This window comes from Oncorhynchus clarkii, chromosome 9 (genome assembly GCF_045791955.1).
Source record: "Oncorhynchus clarkii lewisi isolate Uvic-CL-2024 chromosome 9, UVic_Ocla_1.0, whole genome shotgun sequence".
Lineage (NCBI taxonomy): Eukaryota > Metazoa > Chordata > Actinopteri > Salmoniformes > Salmonidae > Oncorhynchus > Oncorhynchus clarkii.
In genome coordinates, this window is record NC_092155.1 from 42846720 (window position 1) to 42861117 (window position 14398).

Below are 14398 nucleotides of genomic sequence, written 5' to 3' on the forward strand. Positions count from 1 at the left end.
GCAAATGTTGTTTCCCTGAGTCCCGTTTCCTTGTGAAGCAGGGCAAAAGCGCGAGTTTATGGCGCCATATTGTGTGTGGCAGAGTTGGCCGTTTAGCACGATCTATGAAATTCATAGTAAATTAACTTTCATCAACAATGTTGGTCATTTAATGGTGATTCTGCAACTACGGGCACTTCTATGTCCTCGCAGTGATTTTATTTAAATTATTATAATTGTTATTCTTTATTTGTTAAGTTCACACTACAATCACCCCATACTTTTTCTTTTACACCTCTTTATCAAGTATTTCAGATGCATTTTATACCTCAAGTTCACTATTTTGTCCTTGTCCCTGACCCAGACTTTTGCGCTTCTACTATATTTTCCTATGAGAAAACATATATTGTGTAATTAATTAATGTTATCTACTAGAGAAAGATGACATTAAATCTATATCAATTTGTATTGTGAGTATGCTCTTTATATTGTTTTTAAACCAAATATGTGGTGTCATTTCCACAACTGAGGACAAATTCCTCATTAATAAAGTTTTTTGAAGAGAATAGTTTTAGTTACCATGGAAACATATTGTGACAGTGTATCACATGGCTGGTCATCTCCACTGCCTCTGATCAAGATGACTCACTAAACACAAGCTTTGTTTGTAAATTATGTCCGAGTGTTGGAGCGTAACCCTGGCTAACCGTACATAAAAAAAAACTCTAAAATGGTGCCATCTGGTTTGCTTAATATATAAGGAATTTGAAATTATTTATACTTTACTTTTGATACTTAAGTATATTTTAGCAATTACAGACATATAGAAACAAAATAAAAAATGATCCTATACGATACCAGGAACATCTGCAAAAGACAGGGAGAAATACTGGAAATAAAAAGAGAAGGGAGAAGTGAAATCTATCTCTGAGCTTACAAAGCAGAACAAAGAAACAAGAGAAGGCAATGGAAATGCAACCAATGGAAAAGAAGACCGACTTTAAAGAGAACAGTTGCAATGGAGACCTACCTATCAGGCAACACACCACCTCAGTCACCAGATGACTTGCAGCCAGAACATGAGGCCAACATACCTGCCCCTAACTTACCTGACACTGATGCGTGCCCTGATACCCCTTCCTCATTGTCTGCAACATAAATGAGTAGTCGAATACTTGCTGGAAGGAAAAATGTTGGAAGAAGTCTCTCAAAAACATACAAAGATCTTTACATGTCAAATGTCAAACTTGATAATGCTTTGCGGAAAGCTGAGAAATTCAAAAAAGGTATGATCGACTGATGAAGAAACTGGTGAGACAAGATTCCACAAAGACAAAACAGCAAATGAAGGAAACTCCAAAAAACCTGAGAAGGATTTTGTTTCAAATGCCATCATTGCAGAGTTAAAGCAAAAGTATCAACAAATTTACCAGTGCCAAGGACAAACAAGTGGCTTCAAAAATGCTCAGTGGCAACATCCTGAGAAAGTATGGCCTGGCCAATGCCCCAAACAGAAAATGTTGATTTTCAGCAAAAGCAATGAGGACAAATTAAAACAATACTCCAGGAAAAATCAGTGAAACACAATTAGCACTGCCAGGCTCGCGCCCAGGCTCAGTCGTAACCGGCCGCGACCGGGAGGTCCGTGGGGCGACGCACAATTGGCCTAGCGTCGTCCGGGTTAGGGAGGGTTTGGCCGGTAGGGAAATCCTTGTCTCATCGCGCACCAGTGACTCCTGTGGCTAGCCGGGCGCAGTGCGCGCTAACCAAAGTTGCCAGGTGCACGGTGTTTCCTCCGCCACATTGGTGTGGCTGGCTTCCGGGTTGGATGGCGCTGTGTTAAGAAGCAGTGCGGCTTGGTTGGGTTGGGTATCGGAGGACGCATGACTTTCAACCTTCGTCTCTCCCGAGCCCGTACGGGAGTTGTAGCGATGAGACAAGATAGTAGCTACTAAAAACAATTGGATACCACACACAAAAAAGAGAATGGTGGCGTGCTCGGTCCTCCTTTTCCTGTAGTCCAAAATCCTCTCCTTTGTCTTGATTGCGTTGAGGGATAGGTTTTTATTCTGGCACCACCCGGCCAGGTCTCTGACCTCCTCCCTATCCGCTGTCTCATAGTTGTCAGTGATCAGGCCTACAACTGTTGTGTCATCTGCAAACTTAATGATGGTGTTGGAGTTGTGCCTGGCCATGCAGTCATGGGTGAACAGGAAGTACAGGACGGGACTGAGCACGCACCCCTGAGGGGCTCCAGTGTTGAGGATCAGCGTGGCAGATGTGTTGTTACCTACCCTCACCACCTGGGGGCGGCCCGTCAGGAAGTCCAGGATCCAGTTGCAGAGGGAGGTGTGTAGTCCCAGGGTCCTTAGCTTATTGATGAGCTTTGAGGGCACTATGGTGTTGAAGGCTGAGCTGTAGTCAATGATTCGCATTCTCACGTAGGTGTTCCTTTTGTCCACATGGGGAAGGGCAGTGTGGAGTGCAATAGAGATTGCATCATCTGTGGATCTGTTTGAGCGGTATGCAAATGTGAGTGAGTCTATGGTTTTTGGAATAATGGTGTTAATGTGAGCCATGACCAGCCTTTCAAAGCACTTCATGGCTACGGACGTGAGTGCTACGGGTCTGTATTCATTTAGGCAGGTTACCTTAGTTTTCTTGGGCACAGGGACTATGGTGGTCTGCTTGAAACATGTTGGTATTACAGACTCAATCAGGGACATGTTGAAAATGTCGGTGAAGACACCTGCCAGTTGGTCAACACATGCCCAGAGCACCCGTCCTTGTAATCCGTCTGGCCCAGCGGCCTTGTGAATTTTGACCTGTTTAAAGGTCTTACACACGTCGGCTACGGAGAGAGTGATCACACAGTCGTCCAGAACAGCTGATGCTCTCATGCATGCCTCATTGTTGCTTGCCTCGAAGCGAGCATAGAAGTGATTTAGCTCGTCTGGTAGGCTCATGTCACTGGGCATCTCACGGCTGTTCTTCCCTTTGTAGTCTGTCATGGTTTGCAGGCGCTGCCACATCTGACGAGCGTCGGAGCCGATGTAGTACAATAAATCTTAGTCCGGTATTGGCGCTTTGCCTGTTTGATGGTTCGTCTGAGGGAGTAGCGGGATTTCTTATAAGCGTCCAGATTAGAGTCCCTCTCCTTGAAGGCAGCAGCTCTACCCTACTCTACTCTAGCTCAGTGCAGATGTTTCCTGTTTCTGGTTGGGGTATGTATGTACAGACACTGTGGGGACGACGTCATTGATGCACTTATTGATGAAGCCAGTGACTGATGTGGTGTACTCCTCAATGCCATCGGAGGAATTCCGGAACATATTCCAGTCTGTGCTAGCAAAACAGTCCTGTAGCTTAGCATCTGCGTCATCTGACCACTTCTTTATTGATCTAGTCACTGGTGCTTCCTGCTTAATTTTTTTCTTGTAATCAGGAGGATGGAATTATGGTCAGATTTGCCAAATGGGGGGCGAGGGAGAGCTTTGTACGCGTCTCTGTGTGTGGTGTAAAGGTGGTCTAGAGTTTTTTTCCCCCTCTGGTTGCACATTTAACATGCTGATAGAAATTAGGAAAGACTGATTTCAGTGTTCTTGCCTTAAAGTCCCCGGCCACTATGAGTGCCGCCTCTGGGTGGGCGTTTTCCTGTTTGCTTATTTCTTTATACAGCTGACTGAGTGCGGTCTTGATGCCATCATCCATCTGTGGTGGTAAATAAACAGCTACAAGAAATATACATGAAAACACTCTTGGCAAATAGTGTAGTCTACAGCTTATCATAAGATTCTCTACTCTATACTCTATTTCGTGCATCAGCTGTTGTTTACAAATATACACAGACCCCCCCCCGCCATCCCATAGTCTTACTGGAGTGTGCTGTTCTATCTATAAGCAAACAGTGCAGCGTATATATCCCGCCAGCTGAATGTTATTCATGTCGTCATTTAGCCACGATTCCGTGAAACAAGATATTACAGTTTTTAATGTCCCGTTGGTAGGATATTCGTGATCGTACCTCGTCTAATTTATTGTCCAATGATTGTACGTTGGCAAGTAATATTGATGGTATAGGCAGATTTCCCACTCGCTGTCGGCGGATCCTTACAAGGCACCCCGCCCTGTGTCCTCTATACCTGTGTCTCTTTCTCCTGCCAATGACAGGGATGTTGGCCTTGTCAGGTATCTGAAGTACATCCTGTGCGTCCTGCTTGTTGAAGAAAAAATCTTAGTCTAACCCGAGGTGAGTAATCACTGTCCTGATATCCAGAAGTTATTTTTTGCCGTAAGATACGGTGGCAGAAAGAATATATACAAAATAAGTTATAAATAACGCAAAAAACAAACACATAATAGCAGAATTGGTTCGGCGCCTGTAAAACGGCTGCCATTTCTTCCGGCGCCATCTTCCTTTACCTGTGTAAATACACCAGTGAAATCCAGGCAGTTCACTTTGGTGATTCCCACAAGCAGGTGACCCTCCACACCTGTGTTGGATATACCACAAATTATACAGTTTCACTTTGGTCACTGAGCTCGTCTATGGGGCATGACCCCTCTGCTATCTGGGCCCATCTCTCAAAAACACTGGCCTACTTCCTTGAGCTCTGCCCATCGGCTACTGCTGTACACTTTGTGAGTGCAGGTCAGGATAGGTCTAAAAAAAATAATATCCGCTATCTCTCTGTAACGGCATAACTTTAGACCGTCCCCTCGCGAACCAGGGACCCTCTGCACACATCAACAACAGTCACCCAAGGGGAACCACTACTTCAATGTCTCAGAGCAAGTGACGTTACCGATTGAAACGCTATTTAGCGCGCACCACTAACTAAGCTAGCCGTTTCACATCCGTTACATCTCCACCCTTCCCTTTGAAATGGGCTTCCAGAGAGTCACATGGAATCTCCTAGAAGCCGGACATGGAAAAGTCCCAGCTGATGGGGTCGGCGCAGCTGTGTAACGAAAAGCAGATGGAATTGTGGCACGAGGCAAGGACCTCCCATATGGAATAACTGTATTTGAGGAACTGTCAAAAGATCAGTCAGTCTACCATCTCTTATACAGTGCCTTGCGAAAGTATTCGGCCCCCTTGAACTTTGCGACCTTTTGCCACATTTCAGGCTTCAAACATCAAGATATAAAACTGTATTTTTTTGTGAAGAATCAACAACAAGTGGGACACAATCATGAAGTGGAACGACATTTATTGGATATTTCAAACTTTTTTAACAAATCAAAAACGGAAAAATTGGGCGTGCAAAATTATTCAGCCCCCTTAAGTTAATACTTTGTAGCGCCACCTTTTGCTGCGATTACAGCTGTAAGTCGTTTGGGGTATGTCTCTATCAGTTTTGCACGTTGAGAGACTGAATTTTTTTCCCATTCCTCCTTGCAAAACAGCTCGAGCGCAGTGAGGTTGGATGGAGAGCATTTGTGAACAGCAGTTTTCAGTTCTTTCCACAGATTCTCGATTGGATTCAGGTCTGGACTTTGACTTGGCCATTCTAACACCTGGATATGTTTATTTTTGAACCATTCCATTGTAGATTTTGCTTTATGTTTTGGATCATTGTCTTGTTGGAAGACAAATCTCCGTCCCAGTCTCAGGTCTTTTGCAGACTCCATCAGGTTTTCTTCCAGAATGGTCCTGTATTTGGCTCCATCCATCTTCCCATCAATTTTAACCATCTTCCCTGTCCCTGCTGAAGAAAAGCAGGCCCAAACCATGATGCTGCCACCACCATGTTTGACAGTGGGGATGGTGTGTTCAGCTGTGTTGCTTTTACGCCAAACATAACGTTTTGCATTGTTGCCAAAAAGTTCAATTTTGGTTTCATCTGACCAGAGCACCTTCTTCCACATGTTTGGTGTGTCTCCCAGGTGGCGTATGGCAAACTTTAAACAACACTTTTTATGGATATCTTTAAGAAATGGCTTTCTTCTTGCCACTCTTCCATAAAGGCCAGATTTGTGCAATATACGACTGATTGTTGTCCTATGGACAGAGTCTCCCACCTCAGCTGTAGATCTCTGCAGTTCATCCAGAGTGATCATGGGCCTCTTGGCTGCATCTCTGATCAGTCTTCTCCTTGTATGAGCTGAAAGTTTAGAGGGACGGCCAGGTCTTGGTAGATTTGCAGTGGTCTGATACTCCTTCCATTCCAATATTATCGCTTGCACAGTGCTCCTTGGGATGTTTAAAGCTTGGGAAATCTTTTTGTATCCAAATCCGGCTTTAAACTTCTTCACAACAGTATCTCGGACCTGCCTGGTGTGTTCCTTGTTCTTCATGATGCTCTCTGCGCTTTTAACGGACCTCTGAGACTATCACAGTGCAGGTGCATTTATACGGAGACTTGATTACACACAGGTGGATTGTATTTATCATCATTAGTCATTTAGGTCAACATTGGATCATTCAGAGATCCTCACTGAACTTCTGGAGAGAGTTTGCTGCACTGAAAGTAAAGGGGCTGAATAATTTTGCACGCCCAATTTTTCAGTTTTTGATTTGTTAAAAAAGTTTGAAATATCCAATAAATGTCATTCCACTTCATGATTGTGTCCCACTTGTTGTTGATTCTTCACAAAAAAATACAGTTTTATATCTTGATGTTTGAAGCCTGAAATGTGGCAAAAGGTCGCAAAGTTCAAGGGGGCCGAATACTTTCGCAAGGCACTGTATATCTCAGAGGAAGAGAGAGAGAGCATGGGGAACCTCCCACCTGGAGACAATCCGTGGGGCAATGAAGATACACCAGGTAATCGTTGTGGGTCATTTTATGTCAAATCTCACATTTGTTATACAAACATATTATCACTACATTATGTGTCACTAGACTATGTTAACGTTACATATTCCGAATGTGCATAACTTTTAGAATTTCCTGTGTTTCCAGATTGTCACCGACAGTCCAGGAGAGAGAACTTAAGAGGATACTCAGTTGCTTCTGTTCCTTTCCACATCACTGCAGCTGTTTCAGCCCACGGACTGGTTGAAAAAAAGTGCGAGTCGGACCAAGATGGAAAATCCAACACATCTCACAACGCCTTCCAGCCCATTGAAGATCTAAGTGAAACATTGATTGGAAAGTGGTTTTGCGGCAGAGTATGATCAGGACGTTTACCCTGGTATCGTGCGAGACGTTCACGCAGAGAGTGGTGGTCTTGTGAAAACCATGAGTCGCGTTGGCTCGAACCGTTTTCTTGGAGCCCCGTCCAGTGATCAAAAGGCACGTGGAGCAGGATGACTTGGTCTGGGAGGAACGTAAAGCTCTCTTTCTAAGCCTTTAGATACCCTTGGAAACTCACTATAGAGTACATACAAAGCAGGACATAAAATGTGCAGCTCTCAATGAACTCTTCCCTCGATATATAGGTGCTAGAAGTTCTAGTTGTTGCATCGAAGTGTAGTCAATGACAAAACACTGTTCTCATGTTGAAAAGGTGCTAGGTCCAGTGTTTTGGAAGTAAGTGGTGAACTTGGTAGATGGTATAACAACATTGCAATGACAGTTTTATATGGCTTTTCCTACTTGTTCAATAATGTCACGAGCTCTTTTAGAGCTCTATCTGAATGAATTATAATTATGCCCTAGAAAGCCTTTTTGGTATAGAAACTCAAGTGGTCATAATAAATCATCCTGTTCTCATGGCGGGTGCCAGAAAATGACTGTGTATGTGTGTGTATATGTGTATATATATATATGAAGGTTGCCAGACTAGGAACACAGGGCTGGTTCAGGCTCATTGGCCAACAGGCCTACAGTCAGGCTAATTTGAGCAGTAGCCTACAGATGTTCATGAAGTCTCAGCGTAGTCGAACTAAGTGGAATCTTTATATCTTTAAGAAATGGCTTTCTTCTTGCCACTCTTCCATAAAGGCCAGATTTGTGCAATATACGACTGATTGTTGTCCTATGGACAGAGTCTCCCACCTCAGCTGTAGATCTCTGCAGTTCATCCAGAGTGATCATGGGCCTCTTGGCTGCATCTCTGATCAGTCTTCTCCTTGTATGAGCTGAAAGTTTAGAGGGACGGCCAGGTCTTGGTAGATTTGCAGTGGTCTGATACTCCTTCCATTTCAATATTATCGCTTGCACAGTGCTCCTTGGGATGTTTAAAGCTTGGGAAATCTTTTTGTATCCAAATCCGGCTTTAAACTTCTTCACAACAGTATCTCGGACCTGCCTGGTGTGTTCCTTGTTCTTCATGATGCTCTCTGCGCTTTTAACGGACCTCTGAGACTATCACAGTGCAGGTGCATTTATACGGAGACTTGATTACACACAGGTGGATTGTATTTATCATCATTAGTCATTTAGGTCAACATTGGATCATTCAGAGATCCTCACTGAACTTCTGGAGAGAGTTTGCTGCACTGAAAGTAAAGGGGCTGAATAATTTTGCACGCCCAATTTTTCAGTTTTTGATTTGTTAAAAAAGTTTGAAATATCCAATAAATGTCGTTCCACTTCATGATTGTGTCCCACTTGTTGTTGATTCTTCACAAAAAATACAGTTTTATATCTTTATGTTTGAAGCCTGAAATGTGGCAAAAGGTCGCAAAGTTCAAGGGGGCCGAATACTTTCGCAAGGCACTGTATATCTCAGAGGAAGAGAGAGAGAGCATGGGGAACCTCCCACCTGGAGACAATCCGTGGGGCAATGAAGATACACCAGGTAATCGTTGTGGGTCATTTTATGTCAAATCTCACATTTGTTATACAAACATATTATCACTACATTATGTGTCACTAGACTATGTTAACGTTACATATTCCGAATGTGCATAACTTTTAGAATTTCCTGTGTTTCCAGATTGTCACCGACAGTCCAGGAGAGAGAACTTAAGAGGATACTCAGTTGCTTCTGTTCCTTTCCACATCACTGCAGCTGTTTCAGCCCACGGACTGGTTGAAAAAAAGTGCGAGTCGGACCAAGATGGAAAATCCAACACATCTCACAACGCCTTCCAGCCCATTGAAGATCTAAGTGAAACATTGATTGGAAAGTGGTTTTGCGGCAGAGTATGATCAGGACGTTTACCCTGGTATCGTGCGAGACGTTCACGCAGAGAGTGGTGGTCTTGTGAAAACCATGAGTCGCGTTGGCTCGAACCGTTTTCTTGGAGCCCCGTCCAGTGATCAAAAGGCACGTGGAGCAGGATGACGTGGTCTGGGAGGAACGTAAAGCTCTCTTTCTAAGCCTTTAGATACCCTTGGAAACTCACTATAGAGTACATACAAAGCAGGACATAAAATGTGCAGCTCTCAATGAACTCTTCCCTCGATATATAGGTGCTAGAAGTTCTAGTTGTTGCATCGAAGTGTAGTCAATGACAAAACACTGTTCTCATGTTGAAAAGGTGCTAGGTCCAGTGTTTTGGAAGTAAGTGGTGAACTTGGTAGATGGTATAACAACATTGCAATGACAGTTTTATATGGCTTTTCCTACTTGTTCAATAATGTCACGAGCTCTTTTAGAGCTCTATCTGAATGAATTATAATTATGCCCTAGAAAGCCTTTTTGGTATAGAAACTCAAGTGGTCATAATAAATCATCCTGTTCTCATGGCGGGTGCCAGAAAATGACTGTGTATGTGTGTGTATATGTGTATATATATATATATGAAGGTTGCCAGACTAGGAACACAGGGCTGGTTCAGGCTCATTGGCCAACAGGCCTACAGTCAGGCTAATTTGAGCAGTAGCCTACAGATGTTCATGAAGTCTCAGCGTAGTCGAACTAAGTGGAATAAGAAGTTGACTATGCCTGCTATGCGGGTCGAGACCTTCAAGTTCCTTGGTGTCCGCGTCACCAAGGACATTCATGTACCATGGTCTATACACACCAGCTCAGTCGTGAAGGGGACGCGAACAACGCCTCTTCCCCCTCAGGATGCTGAAAAGATTCGGCATGAGCCCTCAGATCCTCAAAAAGATATACAGCTGCACCACTGAGAGCATCTTGACTGGCTACATCACCGCTTGGTATGGCAACTGCTCAGCATTCGACCTCAAGGCGCAACAGAGGGTAGTGCGTACGACCCAGTACAGGCCACTTACTTTTTTCAGTCCTTACTAATAACTCTAGTTTTGTCACACCTGGACTACTGCTCAGGTGTGACAGGTGCGTCAACCCAAACACTCACATATACTACACTCACACTCCAACACACACGCACTACACACGTACACACACACACATGCATATTGACGCAACACATGACACTCACACATAGACACGCTTTACATACGCTGCTGCTACTCTGTTTATTATATTTCCTGTTTGCCTAGTCACTTTTACCCCTACCTACATGTACATACTGTATTACTTAATAACCCCGTATCCCTGCACATTGACTGGGTACTGGCACTCCTTGTATAAAGCCTCGTTATTGTTTTTCTTGTGTTACTATTTTCTGTCGTACCATTTCCTGATTGCCTAGTCACTTTTACCCCTACCTACATGTACATACTGTATGACCTGAATTACCTCAACTACCTTCTACCCCTCCACATTGACTGGGTACTGGCACTCCTTGTGTATAGCCTCGTTATTGTTTTTATTGTGTTACTATTTCCTTACTTTGGGGGGGGTAGTTGTATTACTTTTTACCTCTGCACTGTTTGGGAATGGGCTCGTAAATAAGCATTACACTGTAAACGTCTACACATGCTATATTCGGGGCATGTGACCAATAAGATTTGATTTGGTAGCTGCAATGTAAACGGTCCCTGTAATGTAAACTGACAGCACAAACATATCCATGGACATTTTATTTAGCAGTGTTCCCAGACAATGTAAAAAGTTGATACTTGTTAACAAAATCCATGTTGAATTTAGGACACAAGAAGAGGGCGACAATGCAGAAACACTCTCTGACGATGAATCTATTTACAAACTCCGCTGTATATACAACATTATCAAAATATAAATAGCACCAAGCTGCTCACGTCCTAGGTAGAAGCTGGTGTCATTCTTTGCTGACACGAAATTCCCGGTGGCTTATAGTGTGTTTGGCAATCCGGGAGAAAACGTGTCATTGAAGAGCATCACCTGTTAGTTCTTGAAGTGTCAACTTAAACCACACCGCGCTGAAAGACACTCACGGAAATCAAGTACACCACAAAGTCTTGTTCTCCCTCTGACATCACTAGAAACAGTCAGACTGTTGGATATTGCAAAACGGGATGGAGACGGAACCCACATCCAGGTGCTGTTCATAGGACACAGCTGCATTATGGGTTCCGTTACCATCCTACCCGCCAACATCACTAGTGAGGATCCCGTTCCCATTTCCCTATTTCTTGGGGTGGAGAAAAGAAATGGTTCTATCCTGTTCCATTCACAATGTCTGGAGAGAGAGAGAGAGATAAAGAGCGAGAGATAGAGGAAGAGAGATAGATAGAGGAAGAGAAAGAGATAGAGGAAGAGAGATAGATAGAGGAAGAGAAAGAGATAGAGGAAGAGAGAGCTATATATATATAAATATATATGTATATACATATATATAGAGAGAGAGAGAGAGAGAGAGAGAGAAAGACGGCACAGGAGATCACAGTCCATTGAAGGAGGCGCAGATGGAGAGTTATAAAAGCAAAGGTTTATGGGAGATATAAGGAAAAGATAGGTTGGCTGTGGCACTTTATTTCTTCTGTCATTTCACTTTAAATCTCACATAGGCTCTGCTGCTAAGTTACTGGAAGAAACCCAGAGAATAGTTAAAAGGGACAGACAGAGTGAGAGAGAGAGAGAGAGAGAGAGAGAGAGAGAGAGAGAGAGAGAGAGAGGGAGAGAGGGAGGGAGAGAGAGAGAGAGAGGGAGAGAGAGAGAGAGAGGGAGAGAGAGAGAGAGAGAGAGAGAGAGAGAGAGAGAGAGAGAGAGAGAGAGAGAGACAGAGAGAGAGAGAGAGAGGGGGAGAGAGAGAGGGAGGGAGAGAGAGAGGGAGAGAGAGAGAGAGAGTGGAAGAGAGAGAGAGACAGGGGGAGAGAGAGAAAAGGAGAGGGCAGAAAGCCTATTATTGAATCATCAGTGGCATACTTTCACTTATTAATTGAAGTCACCTACTCCTCAGGTTTGAGGGGAAAGCTAGTGTTTATCTGATCACTAGAAGAAGAGAACGCAAACAGAAAGGAACAGAAAAACGGTAACTCAAAACAAGAGAACCTCCGAGAGGGGTATTTTGAAGGTAAGCTACATAAATAGTGAGAAAGGGTTGAATGAGGTGAATGAGGACAAAAACAGACAGTTAAATGAATGGGAAAAAAGTACAGCCCCCCCCATAAAATGACATGAAGAGTCCCCCTTTTCTGAAAAGAAAGTTACCGTATTAGCTTTGCTCAGGTTGCCATCAGCTTGCTCCAACTCGGCTGTCACCCTGCTGTCTGCACTCCTCTATTTATGAGTCTTCACTTCCTCCTAAATACACAAAGAACCGATTTCACTTTCACTTCTGCAGAACAACTGACCATAACTCCTCCTTCGCTCCGTCCCTCCCCCTTTCGCTGTCCCAACAACACTTACAATCTCTGATTGCTTGACTACTGTACCACTACCTCCTGCCACTTTCAACTGATTTTTACAGTTGATATACAGTACCAGTCAAAGGTTTGGACACCTCTACTCATTCAAAGGCTTTTCTTTATGTTTTACTATTTTCTACATTGTATAGTAATAGTGAAGACATCAAAACTATGAAATAACACATATGGAATCATGTATTATCCAAAAAAGGGTTAAACAAATCAAAGTATATTTTAGATTCTTCAAAGTAGCCACCATTTGCCTTAATGACAGCTTTGCCTACTCTTGGCATCCTCTCAACCAGCTTCTCCTGGAATGCTTTTCCAACAGTCTCGAAGGAGTTCCCACATATGCTGAGCACTTGTTGGCTGATTTTCCTTCACTCTGCGGTCCAACTCATCCCAAACCATCTCAATTGGGTTGAGGTCAGGTGATTGTGGAGGTCAGGTCATCCGATGCAGCACTCCATCACTATCCTTCTTGTTCAAATAGCCCACAGTCTGGGGGTGTGTTTGGTCATTGTCCTGTTGAAAAACAAAGTGCAAACCAGATGGGATGGCATATCGCTGCAGAGAGAGCTATATATATGCTGGTTAAGTGTGCCTTGAATTCGAAATAAATCACACTGTCACCAGCAAAGCACCATCACACCTCCTCCTCCATGCTTCACGGTGGGAACCACACATGTGGAGATCACCTGTTCACCTACTCTGCGTCTCACAAAGACACAGTGGTTGAGTCCAAATCTCAAATTTGGACTCATCAGACCAAAGGACAGATTTCCACTGGTCTAATGTCATTGTTCATCTTTCTCTGCCCAAGCAAGTCTCTTATTATTATTTGTGTCCTATAGTAGTGGTTTCTTTGCAGCAATTCGACCATGAAGGCCTGATTCACGGAGTCTCCTCTGAACAGTAGATGTTGAGACAGATGTTACTTGAACTCAGTGAAGCATTTATTTGGGCTGCAATTTCTGAGGCTGGTAACTCTAATGAACTTATGCTCTGCAGCAGAGGTAACTCTGGGTCTTCCTTTCCTGTGGCGGTCCTCATGAGAGCCAGTTTCATCATAGCGCTTGATAGTTTTTGCGACTGCACTTGAAGAAACTTTCAAAGTTCTTGATATGTTCCATATTGACTGACCTTCATGTCTTAAAGTAATGATGGACTGTCGTTTCCTTTTGCTTATTTGAGCTGTTCTTGACATAATATGGACTTGGTCTTTTACCAAATAGGGTTGTCTTCTGTATACGCATTAAGAAGGAAAGAAATTCCACAAATGAACTTTTAACAAGGCTACCTGTTAATTGAAATACATTCCAGATGACTACCTCATGTGACTACCTCAGATGACTGACTACCTCATACCTCTAGTGTGCAAAGCTTTCATCAAGGCAAAGGGTGGCTACTTTGAAGAATCTCAAATATAAAATATATTTTGATTTGTTTAACACTTTTTTGGTTACTACATGATTCCATGTGTTATTTCATAGTTTTTATGTTTTCACTATTATTCTACAACGTAGAAAATTGTAGTAATAAAGAAAAACCCTGGAATGAGTAGCTGTGTCCAAACTTCTGACTGGTACTGTACACTATATTACTTTTTCAACCGATACAATACAAACAGCTGTTACAGTAAATTGGATGAATCCCTTCTTCAGCCTTATGGAGTTACTAATTGAAGACACCAGTCTGTCTGATCGGTGGGACAGGTGTGCATGTGTGGGGCAGGTGTGTGTCCACTGGTGCGTGGCCTGGAAAGTCCGGTGGATTTGGAGGTGTACCTGATTCCCCCCCCAGAGACCTCATTGTCCTCTCCAAAAGAGGATCATGGTTCTGTGTGTCTATCAGACAGGTGGGTTATAAACTCTAAATCACAG